The following is a 20,212-nucleotide window of genomic DNA, read 5'->3' as shown; positions in this document are numbered from 1 at the left end:
TTAAAAGAAAACTAAATAACATGTGCAAATAAAGGCATGGAACGTTAACTGCAAAGGGAAGGAAAGGAATTTTCACTTCTAAATTGAAGAAATGCTTTATTTTCAATTATTTAAAAATTGAATAGCAGTCATTTCACTTTCTAACACAAAGAGCACAATGAACAAAACAAAATGTTTCTCTCCACGTTTCCAGCAGGCAGTGACAAGCGTCATCGTGTCCCCACTGGTGCTCATATTATCAGATATAAATTTGGGACTTAATGTAAATTAATTTTTTTTTGTTTAATTCCTTATACTTCCTCTGCTTCCTCTTAAAAGTTGGAAAAATTAAATATGTCATTATGTCAGGGAACCAACTAGATATAAAGAGGAAGACAATATTTACTAAAGCTATATCTTTGCAAACGGACAATAACTTTAATTTCATAGGGTGTCAATAAATTTACAGGGCACTATGACATTAACGCTTTTCAGTTTTTATTTGTTTTGCTTTTTCGGCACCCCATTTGACCTTAGCCCCCAGGCAATCACCCTACACAGACCCCCCCCCCCACAAACACACATTTTACAACTCTTTTAATATATAATTTATTTTACAAAGGTAAGAACTCTTAGAGGCACAAAAATGGTCACATACATCAACTATAGACGTGAATGAATCACTTAGGTTCTTCATGAAATACTTGCAATTTTATATCGAATTCTTGGTCAGTAAATTTTATAGTGGTAGGGGAACCTGTTGCAGAATGGAACACTTAATATTCAAACGACAGTAAAATAGTATATATGAGACAAAAAAGGCTATAAATTTAGATACATATCCTTTGAACATTGACAGACATTAAAATAGAAATTACACAGAAGGAAACGTTACACACATAAAGAAAAACTGAAAAAAATGTAAACATGTAAAGTATTCCATTCTGCCCTGGCACTGGGGCACAATGGAACCCCTGGTCTCAGAATGTGAAATGTAATATAATTGTTGAATATTCGTCTACAAATGATATTATGTGGTAATTATGTAACTTGTTGGTGTAGATGTACCTACGATTTGTGTTCTTTGTTCTAGCGTACCAGGCCTAACCGGGATGTCAGTGGGGCTTGAAGGCAAGAAATTAACATCTGAGAAAATATCCATGTTAACAGATCAAATTCCAGTTGCTTCGAAACCTTTGAGTATTATTTACACACACATCCTATTACACATGCACACGTAAGTAATGCACACAAAAGACAACAGTAGCTATAAATGGAATAATGCAATAACATACCAACATGGGCAGAATGGAACCCTACTTCATTCTGCCCCATCCTACGTTGTTAAGCTACATGAGGTTCTGGTGAAACTGCCGGTGAAAAATTCAACTGTTAATACACAACACTGTAGTACCCACTACGTCTTTAACATGCAAACCAGGGAAACCATGTGTTACATGTGAAAATGTATCTTACCTTCAGAGTTGAGAAGTCCAAAAGTTACAAGACAACCTCAAAAAATCCACCAAAATGTCGTCAACATGACATTGATCATTCAACATTGCGTGAAATACCTACCAACACCTCACTATGGATAGTTGATTTGTTCCATAGACTTCCGTTAGCTTCCGCCACCTTATGGAGAAATTAAGGGGGGGGGATTCCATTCTGCCCCGTGGTTCCATTCTGTCCCAGGTTCCCCTACTTATTAGTTGAAGAAATTATATTATATAATTATATTGGCAACAGCAGAGAAAACTTCGCCCAATTGCATTTTCCAGGTGACTCAGCTGCATCAGACAGCAGATGGAACATGTATTCTACTAAACATTCATCAGTTCAGATAAGGCATAACTTACACCACATGCCATCATTTCACTAAGTAATAAAGACCATTTTTTGGCATGTACTTATTTTGTTCTCAAGCTTTCACCTCATCATGTGGCTTCCTCAGGAGATAGAACAAGTATAGTAAAGATTTAAGACATGGGAAAGTAAGTTAATGGTAAACAGATAAAAAGACAATAAAGGTTAAAGGCCAGGCAGTGCCCTGCCATTTTTTCCTACTCCCACTCTGACTGGCAACTTGTAAATACATCCCAAAACTGATTTTTATTACTTAGATTCACCAGTTCGCTCAAGCCTGTAGGTTCCTGATGGGTTTGTAAAAACAGAGAATTTGGTGTGAGAAGCTGGTGATGCAAAATACTGTTACTTTGTCATAAGGGATGTATGATATTTTAGAAGTGATACTGCACAAATAAGTCTGCTTCTGATTCTTGTGCAGGTTCCTACTTGCATTTTGTTTGTATGCAACAGTAACACAAAAACAGCATAACAATATACTATGACAGGTCTTCAGATTTTTACTCTATCATCAAAGAAGTGGCAGCTGGCTGAAGTAGGTGCAGTATTTTCAGTTAAGTAGCCAAAGCCAACAGTTTTATTGTATTTTTTTATCATACTGTTATCATGTTATGTGTTGCTTAAACAAAATTCTAAATTGTTAACCAAGATGGTTCTGTCTGCAACAGGGTGTGAATTAATGGGCAGGGGTGCCAATTATCCCTGGCAAGAGAGATGAATTTTCATGCTTACCAGGAATGATTTTATCCACCCCATTACATAATAGTGACACCTGTAACAAATAATTTGCATTTTAAAACATAAGTTTCTTCATGAAACAAACTTATAGTTCTTTCAATCATCAGTAAAAACTGTCTATACTACAACCGATCATTGGGGAACTCAAAGTATGTTTGCAGCTTATTAACTAGATATACTCAAGGTATGATAGTTGTGGTGATCCAGATCGTAATTTATCAAACTGCTACATGAAAGACCTGGTGTGGGTGAAATTTCAAGTTTGAAAATTCTTGAACTTATCTTGACCTACACTATATTGCCATTCGTCACCGGACACCCCATACCAGTACGTTAATCCGGTCGCAGCACCACATCAGTATCGTGTAGGGCCACCTTTCACCGCAATGATGTTCGCAACCTTTCGAGGAAGACTTTCAACCAATTAGCGATACCTGTTGATGGGAATCTTGCCCCATTCCTCCTGCAAAGTGGCAAACAGCTCAGTGGTATTTTTTGCATGGCATGGCCTGGCTCTCAAGCGGCACTCCAACTCGTCCCAAAGGTGTTCAATGGGGTTGATATCTGGACTTTTGGCTGGCCAATCAAGTTTTTGCACACCTATGTCCTCGAACCACGTGTTGATAATGCCTGCCGTATGACATGGAGCATTGTCATGCTGAAACAGGTATGGACCAATAACGAATTGTTCCAACCATGTCGGTAGTGCAGAATTGTCCAGAACTTTTTGGTATGCATTCATGTTTCCCCAAACTAAAACAAGAGGATCAATACCATATCACGAAAAGCAGGACCACACCATGATGCCACCTCTGCCGAATTTCACTGTGGGTACGATACAGTCCTGTAAACAGCATTCACCTGGGCATATGCCACACCCATACACGTCCATCAGACCGTCACATCTGGTAGCGCGATTCATCACTCCATAGAATGGATTTCCATAGTTCGAGAGTCCTTGCATAACTGTAACTGACGGGTCGCATTACAGGCAGTGATATGTGGCTTGTGAACTGCTGTGCGACCATGAAAACCAAGTGCAACGATCTCCTGGCAGACAGTACGATCACTTGCAGCACTACTGGAAGCCGATCGAAACTCCTGTGCCACCGTCTGTAACAACGCCTTCCGGTTTGACTTCACCACACATTTTCAAGCATTAACGGTCACAATTTATTAATATTTTCAGTTTACTGGGTCTGGGTCTGCATGTCATGACCCCCTGTTGCTTCCACTTCATGATAACATCAGTCACTGTCGACCGGGGTATATGAAATTTGTTGGAAATCTCACAGGTTGAATGCCCAAAACCTGTGGGCTCCAGTGATCATCTCTCTTTCCACCTCACTCAGTTCACGTTGTCTGTCCATATTGACTGCTGTAGCTGGTATGAGTGTATTCTCAACTGGCAATGCCTTTTATAGGTTGTATGATGTGTACAGACGATCCCGTGCATGACCGGGGTATCTGAAATTTGTTGGAAATCTCACGGGTCGAATGCCCAAAACGTGTGGGCTCCAGTGATCATCTCTCTTTCCGCCTCACTCAGTTCACGTTGTCTGTCCACATTGACTGCTGTAGCTGGTATGAGTGTATTCTCAACTTACAACGCCTTTTATAGGTTGTATGATGTGTACAGATGATCCCGTGCACTTTTTGAGGGGTGTCTGGTGACATATGGCAACATAGTGTATATTAGGAAATTAACTGAAGTACTTTCTTTTCTGGGGGCAGTTATGAGTTTCATTCTTCCTGAAACATGGCAGATGATGAACTGTCAAAAGGGATTCTATGTTTTTAGCTGTCAAAAATATCTTCCCAAATAAAGTGTCTGAAATTATAAGTACATACACATAGACACGTGCAATTATATTCAATTGTCACATATTTTTTGTCAGAATTTTCTATTCTTTTTTTTTTTCATAAATTTTTAAGTATACCTCCTAATTTTGTTCCTCATGGTTATACTCAGTGTTTATGAAATTCCATTATAATTGGGTGATGATAAACTTGATCTTCAAATTTTAGTACTAGGTTTAACTGAAAATTATCACATATGAGGTAAATATCAGCCCATAATTATCACTAAATATAATATCTCATATTTTGCTAATATTTTTATACTTAAACCCTAAAATAGTTAGTTAGTTATACTTTAGAAAACTTCTGCAGATATTATTACTTTCGCATTTTCATTTTAAAATATGGATACAGCTTTTGATAAACATGCACTACAGAACAAAAACTGACTTCGTTCCTCATCCAGAGTTAAAGCATTTGTTAAAGTTTGATTAATTTAAGAGCTCTTACAGCTATATTGTTATGGTCTTTAATACATTTTGTTTTGTTTTTGCATTTAAAACAAGAAATTTATACATACATTAATTTACCACCATTTCCATTTCACTTCGTACATCAGTGACATCTTTAAAGGATGATGAAACTAACTTATCTTTATATAGATACCACAAAATCCAACTAGTCTCCTTCAAAGCTACTCTAGAAACCATCATCTCATGTGCTTTCAATGACTTGAAGAAGCACACATTTTGATTAGGGGCTTTTACAGCTGCAGAACACTTAAGTCATTGTCTGATACCAACTTTTACAATGAATATACTAATGTCTTTTTATAGTTATCTCATCATCAATACACAATTGATCTTTAAATCTTTGCAAAAACATTTTCAAGGAGTAAGATTTCTTTCCATCCTGTGGACTCTGTGTATTACAACTTTATGGCAGATTCTTAGTTTCTTCTCAATATCACCTCCCTAAAATATTGCATGCAGCTCAATTTGTTCCCAGTATCCAGTTAATAATATCTGAGTTTGGAATGCAACCTGATAAAATTCTAAAATTTCTAGAATTTCAAACTCATTAAAAAATTCTTCCATAACTTTTGGACCATATTTTTTGATTTCCTATACTGTTTGGAGAGAGGTGTATCAGGTCCGCTTGTTACTACAGATATTAGGGTTTCAAACATGAAATGCAGAACTTGCTTTTAGCTGTGATGACTTTGGTGAAATAAGAGCCATGTGTTCAATGCTTGTTGAATACCTGTAAGTAAGTAGCCATCATTAAAGAACCTGGATGGAGTAGTATGACAACAGAGAACTTGCATTTGTCTTCAAGTGGCCATTCTGTAAAACGTTGTGAGATTTACTCTAAAAAATAAGTTTAAAAACATTAAATCCCAATTATTTTTTTTAAAAATACAACTTGGAGTGTAATTCACTTAAAATTATTCACATGCTAGTATTTCATTCCCATGGATCAGTATAAATGGAGAATTTTACACTTCCATTACATATGTAGACAATAAAATGAAGAAAATAGATATTTTTGAAAAAATAAAATAAAAAATAAAAATACAGAATTGATTTCCCTGCCTACTGTCCAGCTAGGATTCTGTATCCGGAAATTGTCAGCAAGTGTAACAGAAAATGGAATACGGATTTTGATTTGATTTGATTTTAAATTCACTTTGTGCACAGGAATGCAAATCCACTACGTATCGAACCCACAACTACTTGATTACAAGGCAATGGAATCACCAATACACCATGGGAGAGACCCTAAATGGAATACGGTCTGTGGTATTTGTTAATATTTTAATCATTTGTAAGTTTGAAGTAATCACTAAAAACATGATACATTAGCATTTTGGGGTGGTAATTATTTAGTTTTAATTTTTTATTTCCCAATCTGGTCTGGAAATATCCTTTCATCTGTATGCATAATTTCCTATTTTTCATTGAAGTCATATTTACTGTGGATCTGGTGGTCACTTTAGGAATTATAAATTTATTTCTGCACAGCAAGACTGAAAAATTCCTGAAGAACATACATCCTCGAAATATTGAAAACCACATATCACAATATTCAAGATAAAAGGCACAGCAAGACATGTGACACTCAAAACCTCCCTCAGCACAATAACTGAGCAAATCTCTAAATAATTTCACTTCATCCTTCTTCACACTGTTTCCCATGTAATGGGGAGAAAAAAGAAAAAGAAAGCTCATTTGTCCACATGTGGAAATGATCATTCTGTCACTTTTGTTTCGCTGATCACACTGATATATGAAAGATTTACTGGAGGTTGACCATTACTTTGCTGTTACTAATTTGTATTTTACATCACACATTTAGGTCATCCACAGACTTATAATATATACAAGGCAGTCGAAAAATAACTGGAAAAGTCATACAGCACTGTGGTTTCATGAGAAAATGAAGAAGCCATGTGCTTATAATTCAACATAATGCACTTGAACATGCACAAAACTAGTTGTTGTATGCCTGAAGAAAAGAACTCTTTTGGTTGGCCCCTTTGCCACTCATGCACAGCAGACTTGATATCATCATCTGTGTAGATCAACAATTTAAAATCAGGTGGTGCCAGGTCTGAGGGAATGTCATTTTATAATATTATAAGTCTTACCTTTATATTATCTCACAATATTTCATTGAATCTTTTAATATATTACAGAGGTAGATATATTAGCTTTACATTGTAATCTCAACACATTTTACTGATGTTACTTAAATACACTCCTCACAAAAAGTTTGGAATATTGTTATGATAGGAAATAGGTGATAGACATGGCCTTGGAATGCAACTACACATGGTATCTGTCTGGTAGACAATCTTGTCTTTTCAGCAGTGGCGTGCGGTGACATTTAAACTAGGGTACGCAACATGGGCCAACCGAAATGAATTATGGGGGCCAGAACCCCCCCCCCCTGGCCATCATGTTATTCAGAAAATAACTTTTTTCTACAATTTTATAATGGGAAATTTCTCATCCTTGTATCAATATCCAAATGTAACGAGGTAAAATATATGTATGATATTTTATATTCGCAAATATATTCTGATGTAGGTACGTAGAGCCCAACAATTCAACTTTGATTATTTCCTTCATGCAGTGCGATGAACAATGAACGGGAAGGAAATGGCACAATCATTTTCCGTCCTTTCAAATTTCATGTAACAAATTAGATAAATCTCAGTATCCTCTACTATTACACAACACCTTTCGCAGAGGAAACCAACGAATAAGACCAACAATAAAGTTTCACTGTTTTTCTACTCTGTCAATCACTCTGTAGAGATATTTTTTTCTTCTTGTCAAAAATCAAAATGCCTAATATACTGCTTACCATCCTTCACAACTCCTGCCTGAAACAATTTTTCCAAATCAGGAACAGACCTTCCATTTCGGATTGTTTACACTTTTTTCGTAAATTCGGAAAATCCCTTCTCCAGTATGTCATCAATAACTCCCGGTCCCCCTATTTCATCACTTCACAGCACCGACAAACAATAGAGATCCTGTAATGTAAATAATATGAACGAAACACTCGCTGCAAATTTCACACGACAGAAGAAAGCAAAAGTCAACCTCGCACGGTACGTTGTGTCCGGTCCCGCTATGCCCGAAAACCACGCGTTCTTGTGGACGAATGAATCGGAGTTGCCAGTCGACAAAGTATTTTGTAGAAGGGAGATAATTAAGGACAAGTAGAAAACACGTCAGCATACATCCCAGAACACTTCAAAAGCTAAGCTACCGTACATCACTTTGCAATGTCTGGCGGGAGGGAGGGGGGATCATTCTAATCCCATTGTAAGCATTATGTTTTATTATGTTTTTCTTTTATCATTCATTCATATCGTCGGGTCAACAATCAACACCCATGCTATGGAACTCAAAGGAAATGTTGATCCCGAAAGGAGATAAACAGATACTTTCATACTCTGAGAATTGTGCGAAACTTGCAAATTGTTCACATATTTTCCCCTCGACACAGTGGCAGTCCATTCTGGTCTTCACCTCCCTATACGAAAAAAAAAAACTTGCTAGCGTAACTATAACCTCACATAAATATTTTATATGTGATAGTTTACGCTTATATTAAATATGATCTTCCACCACTACATATTCTTGCTCTCCTGTCTGATTCCTGCGTCACTTTTTATAATGTATTTTTATTGCAACCCAACAGTGATCTATCTACGCGTGGCTGCTAAATGCTGGTAAGCTAAGTATTTCAGAAAAAAATATGTTGACTACTGTCAACACTGCATACGCTGTAAAAATCTTGGGTACCCTCGAAGCTTAGAACCGGGAAAGAAGTGGGAGAGAGGGAAGCGCGGGCAGACCCAAACACGTGGCCAGGGCTGATATGAGCCAATGGGGTTACCTTCCGAATTTGTAGGGTACCAAGCAGAAGAAACAGCGTCTTTCTGCGGAAATCGGCAGGGACGCGGATCGGGTGGTTGCCGAAGTCTCAATCGGGATTATTCGTGACTGCCTTCAGGAAGGCAGCAGCGTGTTCGTGCGGAAATCGGAATGTCTTGCAGTGGAACTGCTTTCGGAGCGATAATTGTTGAATTTTCATGTTCGGGGGAAGACGAAAAAATGTTTATTTTTTCTTACTGTGTTGTGGGTACGCAGTGCGTACCTTGCGTATCCTGAATGCACGCCGCTGCTTTTCAGGGACCTATGCCACCGTGCCTATCACATTTTTCCTAATATAATGTAATATTCCAAACTTGTTGTACCTGATATAATGAAAATCCAAACTTCTTGTGAGGAGTGTTTTCACTAAAACAAGAACACACCTTCCAGCATTGAAGTCTAACAGGCTAAGCCAGGGGTTCCCAAACTCTATCATTTCATGGCCCCCTTAGTGATTCAAGATTTTTCTGGGGCCCTCCAAGTCAGAATGTAGGCCTATCTAACACTTGCAAAAAGTTCACAGAGTGGCCAGCCTAGGGCCACAATAAAATTCAAGTATAATTCCCGGTTTTCAAAGTAAACTGTCCCCAAACTCAAGGGTACAAGCTGATGCTTTCTTTAATTCAACCTTACATATTACCACCTCTCACATACAAACCCAAATATATTAACAATATGAAAGGCCTGAGTGAATTCAACGTATTCAAAAAAATTCTAATTAAATTCAATTAAATGGTATATATATATATATATATATATATATATATATATATATATATATATATACCATTTAATTGAATTTAATTAGAATTTTTTATATTTTTTATATATATAAAACATTTAATTTAAGGTGTGGAGATTACATTTGCCATTTCATATTGAGACTCGAAATACATCTACAAACACAAGTCACAAATGTTACAGGATATATTATTCTACGAAAAATTATTAATTATATGAGAATTTCAAACTCACATTTACCTAATCAACTTCAAGATATCTTTCTTGTAAAAATCTTCCCTCTGTCAGAATGATTGTTCTGTAAAATACATTAACAAAGTAAACAGATTGAGAGAATTCTGTTCTATTTTCTGTTTTCCATGCAGAATTCATGCATAACTCTGGAAGCCAATAATTCATGCATAATTCCCAGAAATATTGTAATGTATGTAATGTATTGTAATGTAATATTGTAAAATAATGTAAAAAATACTAAATAAGCACATATTTGGAACAATCATTTGGTCCAAATCTAAAACCATATGTAGACTAAAGTAAGTGGCATTTCAGTGAAAATATTGGAACATTTTCCCTGTAAGCCAGCAGTGGTGCCCCAGGTCGATGTAAAATATGGTAAGTAACATTAGGTCATATCTGACTTCATTAAGAAAAAAGGTTATATGAAACTATACTGTAGATATTTTTTTTTCATGTTGTGTTTACCAATTTCAGAATTGCGTGCTTCACACATGCTTCAGGAAGCATTTGCTTGCTACATGACAATGCCCATCCATATATTACTCTCTGGCTGATGAACTTCTTCATCAGATGTGACGTGTTTATCCTAACACCCTTAAGAGGTTATTCGAGGCTAAAGTCCAGAGAGTATATATATATATATATATATATATATATATATATATATATATATATATATATATATATATATATATATATATATATATATATATATACAGGGTGTCGCAAAACTCTTTCAACAACACTTGGGAGCTGGTAGATATCATAAAAACAAGTAACTTTTCCCTATAAAGTTTACCTCGAAAGCACTTAGTTTCTGCGCTATAAGCGCTTAAAGTCTATCCCGTACGTATGCAACCCAACACAGCAAACGCTTGCTCTGACATAACTAGCACGGGCACGTGGCAGGGTTGCCACTAGCGTTCCTCGTTAAGAGAGACGACTTAAAAACAACAACTTGGGAGTCTTGCCTGAGCAAAATCCTAAACATTAATGATACTTGCGATGTTGTAAGAAGCATTCACAGTATTTATAAACTGACCAAGACAAATAATGGGCAGACTGAAATCAAGATTACTCATTCTAAAATATCTCCATAATTGATTGATTGATTTGGTTTATTTTAATTCGCTTTTCTGCCACCTTTGGCTAATCGCGAAGATGAGGATGATATGATGAAATAACAAATGACACCAATGTCTAGACCAGGATTTAAACCCGAGACACCTGGCGCCGTAGCGATCTGTGCTAACCACATCACCACGGAGTATTGCGTTTCGTGTATCATGCACTATCAACAATTGCAAGGGACACGTGAGATAGGGGAAGTCCACGAACGAACAAATGTAAGCATGATGTGTTTGCTGCCTCGTTTCGAACACGCAGACTGTAATGTTATTACAATTTATTTATTAGAAATAAAGTGAACTAGCGCTATTGCAAATCGAGTTCGTTATAAAAAGCAGGCTTAAAAGAAACAAAAATCTCCGGCAGATGAATATTCTTGAGCCACTTCGGTGACTGAGTACTGAATACTGTTCCGGACACGAGTTCCGACCTGGACAAAAATGTCACTGGATCTTATGTCCTCGTATTTACTATTTGCCCGAAAGTGTAGGAAAATTACATACAATGAGAATAATATAAATTCACACGAATTATTCCGTAAATTCATCTAGATGTCAGAATCTCGCTCGTTTGCTACAAAACGTTGTGTCCAGGGTGAACTAAAAGTTGACATTTTGGTGCCTTCCGAAAATGTTACTCTTACATTTCAATGTTGATATTAAGTTGCTACAATGAATGATAAATATGTACAATTTATGACGTGTACTCAATGGTTTCCTTTTGATTATTTTTTTTCACGTTCCATGATAAGAATGCTAAGCAAAGACACAAAATGAGAAAACTAATTCGCACACATGAAAAGAGTGTAAATTACGAGGATTTCTCTTGATGTACCAATATCAAACGATATCGTGAAGTGCAGAACAAACTAGTACAGGCAGTAAGTATGCACTGAACTCAATGTAATTCCTTTCAATGAAATATTCATTTCTTCCTACAACTTCTTTAATAGAGCATTCAAGATTAACCAGTTTGAGTGGAGAGAAAGAGAGAGAGAGAGAGAGAGAGAGAGAGAGAGAGAGAGAGAGAGAGAGAGAGAGAGAGAGAGAGAGAGAGAGAGAGAGAGGGGGGGGGGGGGGAGGGGGGAGAGAAAGTTTTTAATTCGCATGTTCCTAGTATTGCAAATAATCCTTGGAATTTTCTTGATACCAATTTTTAAAACACATAATTTTTCTTACATGCATATCAGTTGTCGGTAAAATTTATAGGTTGCCACTGTTTTCTAAAATAAGCTAGGGGTCTTGGGTTCGAATCCCGGCTTGGGCATGTATGTTTGTTAGTGTCCATTCATCAATTTAATCATATCATCACTCATCACCATCTTCGTAAATTAGCCAAAAGTGGCACAAACAGCATAGTAAAATAAAGCAAATCAATCAAGCAATGAATGAATCAATCATTAAATTAAAAGAGCCTTGCAATTATTTCCTTATGAGACAAACACGATTAGCAATAACGCTATTACAGATAGGAATAATTTTCAAATAAATTGTAATAACCCGGGTTCGAGTCCTGGTCGAGCCTGCATTTTTCGCTGGAAATTTCTACATTACAGTCTGCGTGTTCGAAACGAGGCAGCAAACACATCATGCTTACATTTGTTAGTTCGTGGATTTCCTCTATCTCACGTGTCCCTTGCAATTGTTGATATTGCATGATATACGAAACACTCCGTGGTGATGTGGTTAGCTCAGCTCGCTACGGCGCCAGGTGTCTCGGGTTTAAATCCTGGTCTAGACATTGGTGTCATTTGTTATTTCATCATATCATCCTCATCTTCGCGATTAGCCAAAGGTGGCAGAAAAGCGAATTAAAATAAACCAAATCAATCAATCAATTATGGAGATATTTTAGAATGAGTAATCTTGAATTTCAGTCTGCCCATTATTTGTTTTGGTCAGTTTGTAAATACTGTGAATGCTTCTTACAACATCGTAAGTATTATTAATGTTTTGGATTTTGCTCAGGCAAGACTCCCAGGTTGTTGTTTTTAAGTCGTCTCTCTTAACGAGGAACGCTAGTGGCAACCCTGCCACGTGCCCCTGCTAGTTATGTCAGAGCAAGCGTTTGCTGTGTTGGGTTGCATACGTACAGGATAGACTTTAAGCGCTTATAGCGCAGAAACTAAGCGCTTTCGAGGCAAACTTTATAGGGAAAAGTTACTTGTTTTTATGATATCTACCAGCTCCCAAGCGTTGTTGAAAGAGTTTTGCGACACCCTGTATATATATATATGTGTATATATATATATATATATATATATATTAAAAGGAATTATTTCACTGCGGACATGTTGGCATGATTTGATAGACAAGGGGACTACATTGGAAATCAACATGAATGAAACATCTACAGAGTGTCCGAAATGTCACGCAACCCGGTGTTTACGATCGTATAACGGAATAGCGAAACGGAATGAGAAGAAACACTTTCTGCCAAGCGAATGCCCTGTATATTGGGAAAATTGAGAGAGACAAACCAAGGTTATTAGAAGTATAGGTTGGGCCAATCCGTTGTTTACTCGTGATGACGAAACGACGGTAAGAGGTGAATTTATCCATGAAATGAATTCCAAATCTATGCGCTAGTGTAGCACTATGCAGATAGGAAACCATGCCAGAAACTGGACACACGAAATCGAGTACACAAATCAGCATTTCCACCCATTTACATTTTGTGGCTTCAGACAAATTGAAAATAAATATCGATGGCCACTTATTGTTGTGCGGGACAGAATATTACTGATCAGAACGGTAATTGTTTTTAAATTCCGACATTCGGGACGGGAAATTTCCGAAATTTCCCAAGGCTCTGGAAATCTCAAATTCTACACGTCATTTTCACCTTAAGTGATTATCTTGGATGAAATCTAACAATTTCCCATAAGTTCTAGACACTTGCAATGTAGAAAACGTCAAGAATTAATATTGTTTTAAAATGACCATTCGGTATTTCTCGACTGCTCGGGATCCAGAAAAGTAGGGAAGTCATTTGCTGAAGTCGGGATCGGGACGGAATTTTTCTTTCCGATCCCGGTCCCGACTTTTCCAGATACCGCACACCACTTGTTATTATTATTTATTTTAGTTCAGCACAAGATACATCTTCCAAGTACGTTGAACATAATATGCTGTGCATACTAGAAAAGAAAAGTTCAAATGAGCATTTATGTACGCTATATTTACACTAGGCTATGCACTTGTATTTTTTCCTCAGTGCACAACATGTTTGTGCATGTTTATATTTTAACAAATGATGATACTTGCATTCCACTTATGTTTCTGACAAACTGTTTATTGTTATAAAATGTAAAATATACTCACATTCTCATCCTCTAATCATATATTTATGCCGTGCAAATAAGCAATAAATTTGATATTTCATAACTTGAACATTTGAAGCAATGATAGTATCATTAATTTGCATGTCAGAAGTTAAGTTTAAGATAATACAAGGTATATTTATTTAAACTCATCCTCATACCTATGTGGGAATTATGTAGAAATTAATGAAAATGAATAGTAGTATTAATCTTGACAATAGATAGCGTGAATAATTAGCGATATGAAGTCTCGCGGTCCTTAACAATCATATGAAATATGAATTTGAGAAAGGTGGATGAATTGTGCGCTCCTAAGGATAATTACTCATAGTCGGGCATGTAATTGAGTTAAACGAATTGTAAAGAGTAAAGACACATAAATTTTGATTGAAATACTTTCAATCCGTCAATACTTTTTTCTTCAGGGCAGAAATATAGTTTTCTTGAAACATTAATTTAAAACAAAATTAAAGGCGTACATCCAACTACAAAGATCAATTCATTGAGTTCCATTCACTTGATCATACAAGTTTCACTATGATATGAGATATGTCAATAATATTATGTCTAATTTTGAATACAAGGAAATTAACCTATAGTCTAGTTTTATCTATTAAGTTAGTAAAAACAATAATACTTTAAGAAAGTTAAGAAGTAATGTATTGTATTTTGTAATAATAAGAAAAAGTTTTAAAGTTTATGTCCATTAATGGAAAATATGACACAAATAATCTTCTATATAACAAATGTTACATTAGCAAGCTCCTTAGTGTGGTTCTAAATTTAGATGTATTTTTATTCTTGAAGAGGTAGATAATAGTAGGCAAATTGTCCATTGTTATATTCTTTTTTTTTCTACATCCTGTGTTGTTTTAAATAATGGAAAGCAGATGTTGTCCTCTGCTTATTTCAATTTGTGATCACCGGATTGGGGAAAACAGACTGGAAGAAAATGTTGATGGGCAATTCGCCTACCATTTCTTTTGCCATTGGTGTACAATTCTCTCTCGTTTTTCTCTACATATTCACATAAAGCAATAATTATTATCTTCCCATCACCCCAACAAAATATTACTTAATAACATATATAACTATAATACTAACCAAAATATTATTAAAACAATATAAAGATCTATAGGGTCTTATCATCCCCTTAAAAAAATAGAGCCTTTTCACTCTAAAGTAAAATTATATCTTAATTAACTAAAGACAGTCTATTCCTCGTCCAACCATTCATTCTAGCCCCCAATTAAAAGACTCATGATTATGCTACCTTCGCACGGTCAAAATGCCGCGGCCATTAAACAAGTGTCATTGAGCAGGTTATACTTCATATAAAACCATGAAAGGATGTTTTTGATAAACAGGCGAGAAATTTTTTTTGCCTAATTCCTCTAATTAATTAAATAAATATACTAATAGAATCATAATTTCCAAATCAAATTAATTAAAATATATAATTAGGTAAACAAGTAAAACTAAACTATATTTTTAATAAAATTCCAAATAAATTATAACAAAATTACAAAAATAAGCAATCTCCAAACCAACAAATATAATAGTTTATTATAAAGTTATAACCACTATATTAACCAGAAGCACATCCCCCAAGTCATAACTAAACATTAATATTATAATATAAATTAATAAAAAAATATTAAAATGTAAAACTATATTAAATATAATTTCCCAATAACTAGATATAAAGTAAGTCGAATAACATTTTATTACAAATAATAATTTTTACAGAAAAATATAACACTTTTACCTTAAAATTAACCTTATTAGCTCCTCACCTTTCGAGAAAACAGAATGTTCAATTAAAATTTAATCCTCCCTGATACAAAAGGTACGATTATTAACATCTCCTATAATAAAAAATCAATATTTCATATATTTAATAAATCCCAACACTCTACTAATAATCTATAACAAACTAATTTATATATACTAAATATATAACCAACCCCCATAAAATTCCTTTTCATATATAATCAATTTATAAACAAAATTAGATAGTAATAACATCCCTATCAAAATATGTCGAATCACACGACTAACTATTCAATGTAAATGAATATTCTAAATAATAGGAATATTTTGATATCAATCAAACCAGGCACACCTTCCAGTATGCCTACTATGTTACGACTTATCTCACCTATATAAATGAGAGCGACGGGCGATGTGTACATACCCTAGAGCTAATAAACCAAAATACTATTCTAAAACAAAATTACAATTAAATCCAATTTCTAATATATTTTCAACGTACCATCCAAATCCAATATAATGTAACCCATATCCACCCATTAATAAGCTGCACCTTGACCTGAAATATATAACAAGAGAAAAAAAGAATATATATATATTTAAATCCTCAAATTATGGCGGTATACAATCTGATATCTTACAATAACAGGTCAAATAAAACGTGGAATATCGATTACGGAACAGGTTCTTCTAAATAGAATAAAGCACCGCCAAATTCTTTGAGTTTCAAGATCATAACTAATACTACTCAGACTAAATTTACAATGATAATAATAGGGTATCTAATCCTAGTTTAATACACCACCTTTATAGAATTAATAAAAAATAAAGAACAAATTATATTAAAAATTTCACCTAACAAATAAAATATAAACAACCAAAAAATAATTATTACTACAATTAAGCCAACAACTCTCCACTTATGTCCCCATGTCTAACCACGGCATGGCCATATCTTCGTTCCTATGTGCAATAGATGCATGAGACCAATGGCATTGTGTTTCTCTGTGTGTGCTCTTTTATATTATGCATGTTATTCTATATTGTTCCATTTAAAAAAAAATATGACTTTGCTCCAGATGCCCCATTTGTCGATATTTTTCGACCCACCCCATACCTCCGATTTACGAGCCCCATTTGATATTATTGTTTCCCGCAAACCTCACATCGCTACTGTTTCTGGTTTCTTTGCTATTTCAGGTGGTACTTTTAGGTGCCTCACGCGGTATAGATATATTAACTTCTTTTTTCTCTAGATTCGATAAGTATTAAAATGACATATTAATTAAGTCAATTACTTTAAGTTAGCTACAAATACTTCTAAAAATTAAATTAAATTAAAAATAATACTGAAGTATTTTATATTATTTAATAAATAGATTCTACTTATTAATCACAAAAATAAAAGTCCAATAAATAATTTTCTTAACCCACTACTATAATTAACATATAAATAAGATGTCTAAAAAGGATTACCATGATAGGGTAAAGTATACACGAAATTTAACATGTTCTTATTATTCATAATATAGTTATTTTTATAATTGAAAGAATTAAACTTTCGCCAATGGTATCAAACCCCATAGCGCATCATACACCAAAATATAATAAAAAGGTAAGCTAATTAAGCTAGAAGGCTCATACCCCACATATGAAGGTTCATAATTAATCCCTCCCTTTTTAATGCTCACAACCCCTAAAAAAAAAATATTCCTATTGACCCTCACAATAGGAACCCTCCTTTCTATTTCTTCCACCTCATGATACGGAGCCTGAATGGGCTTAGAAATTAATTTAATACTTTTTATTCCATTCATTTCTACACCAAACAACCAACGTAATACAGAAGCATCACTTAAGTACTTCTTAATTCAAGCGCTAGCATCATCAATAATTCTGAAAGCAGCACTAATTATAATTAATTCAATAAATTTCAACATACAAGCCCAGCTTCTAACCCTAGCTTTATTAATAAAAATAGGAGCAGCTCCATTTCACATCTGAATACCCGAAGTTATGGAAGGAATAACATGAATTAATTGTCTAGTAATAACAACTATTCAAAAAGTTGCCCCATCAACGGTACTTAGATATGTAATTGACAATTTAAATATAATTTTAATTGTTACAATTAGAATGTCAGCAATTATTGGAGCAATTGGAGGATTAAATCAAACTTCATTACGAAAAATTATAGCCTTTTCATCAATTAATCACATATCATGAATCACCCTAAGAATAACATCGGAAAATAATACCTGATTAACATATTTACTACTATACATCCTTATAACCTCCTCCGCTATTATGCTATTTTCAATAAGCAAGACATACTACATCCACCAACTGTTCATAATTAAACTTCCTCCTATAAAAAAAATGTCCCTATTTATATCAATACTATCACTTGGGGGTCTTCCGCCAATACTAGGATTTTTACCAAAATGAATGGTTATTATCCAAATAACCAATTTTAAACAATTAATTATCATTATGATCCTAATTAGTATATCATTACTAACCTTATATTATTACTTGCGAACCTCCCTCACATCAACTTTAATAAATTATAAAACTAATATATGAAATATTATTAATAACAAACCATTAAGTTTAAAAGAACAAGCACTATCAGTAATTACAATTTTTATATCAATTTGAGGAATGCCCCTAGTTCAACAAATTTATAAGGTCTTAAGTTAATTTTAAACTAATGACCTTCAAAGTCATAAATAAAGGGCACTCTTTTAGGCCTTAATACGTACAATGTATCACCTTGAAATTGCAGTTCAAAATTATATTCTTAACTATCAAGCCAAAATTAATGAGAGAGTTTAAAACTCATAAATAAATTTACAGTTTACCACCTATGATTTCAGTCATCTCATTCTTGCAATGATGATTATTTTCTACTAACCACAAAGATATTGGTACAATATATTTAATTTTCAGAGTATGATCAGGAATAGTCGGAACATGATTAAGTATCTTAATCTATTTAGAATTAGGTCAGCCAGGAAATTTAATAGAGATGATCAAATCTACAATGTAATTGTAACTGCACACGCATTTATTATGATCTTCTTTATAGTAATACCTATTATAATTGGAGGATTTGGAAATTTATTAGTACCTCTAATAATTGGGGCCCCCGATATAGCCTTCCCATGATTAAATAACATAAGATTCTGACTACTACCCCCATCATGAACTCTACTATTATCAGGAAGAATTGTAGAAAGTGGTGCAGGAACTGGTTGAACAGTGTATCCTCCCCTATCCGCAGGAATTGCACAAGCCGGAGCCTCTGTTGACCTATCAATTTTTTCATTACATCTAGCGGGAGTCTCATCCATTAATTACTGCAGTTCTCCTACTATTATCACTAGCAGTTCTTGCAGGAACAATCACTATACTATTAACAGATCTAAATTTAAATACCTCATTTTTTGATCCATCTGGTGGGGGAGACCCAATCTTATATCAACATTTATTCTGATTCTTTAGACATCCAGAAATTTATATCCTAATTTTACCAGGATTTGGAATAATTTCACATATTGTAACCCAAGAAAGAGGTAAAAAAGAAACATTTGGAGTTCTTGGAATAATTTATGCAATAATAGTAATTGGATTCCTAGGATTTATTGTATGGGCACATCATATATTTACTGTAGGAATACATGTTGATATGCGAGCATATTTTACTGCAGCCACAATAATTATTGCTGTACCAACAGGAATTAAAATATTTAGATGAATTGCCACACTCCACGGAACACACATTAACTATTCCCCATCAATACTATGGGCATTAGGATTTATTTTCTTATTTACAATAGGAGGACTGACAGGAGTAGTATTAGCAAATTCATCATTAGACATTGTACTACACGATCTATAGGGGTGGTATTTGCTATTATAGCAGGACTAGTACATTGATTTCCACTATTCACAGGAGTAATAATAAATCCAGATTGATTAAAAATTCAATTTATCTCCATATTTATTGGAGTCAAGTTAACATTCTTTCCACAATATTTTCTAGGATTAATAAATTATTAAATAATAACAATTATAAAATAGAAAATAAACCAAAAATTAAATACTGAAAATGATAACAAGACTATTCTCGTCATTCGACCCAACGTCATCAATTATAAACTTATCATTA

Source organism: Lepisma saccharinum, chromosome 25 (assembly GCF_977018435.1).
Source record: "Lepisma saccharinum chromosome 25, izLepSacc3.1, whole genome shotgun sequence".
NCBI classification, from domain to species: Eukaryota; Metazoa; Arthropoda; class Insecta; order Zygentoma; family Lepismatidae; genus Lepisma; species Lepisma saccharinum.
This window is presented reverse-complemented; position numbering follows the sequence as displayed.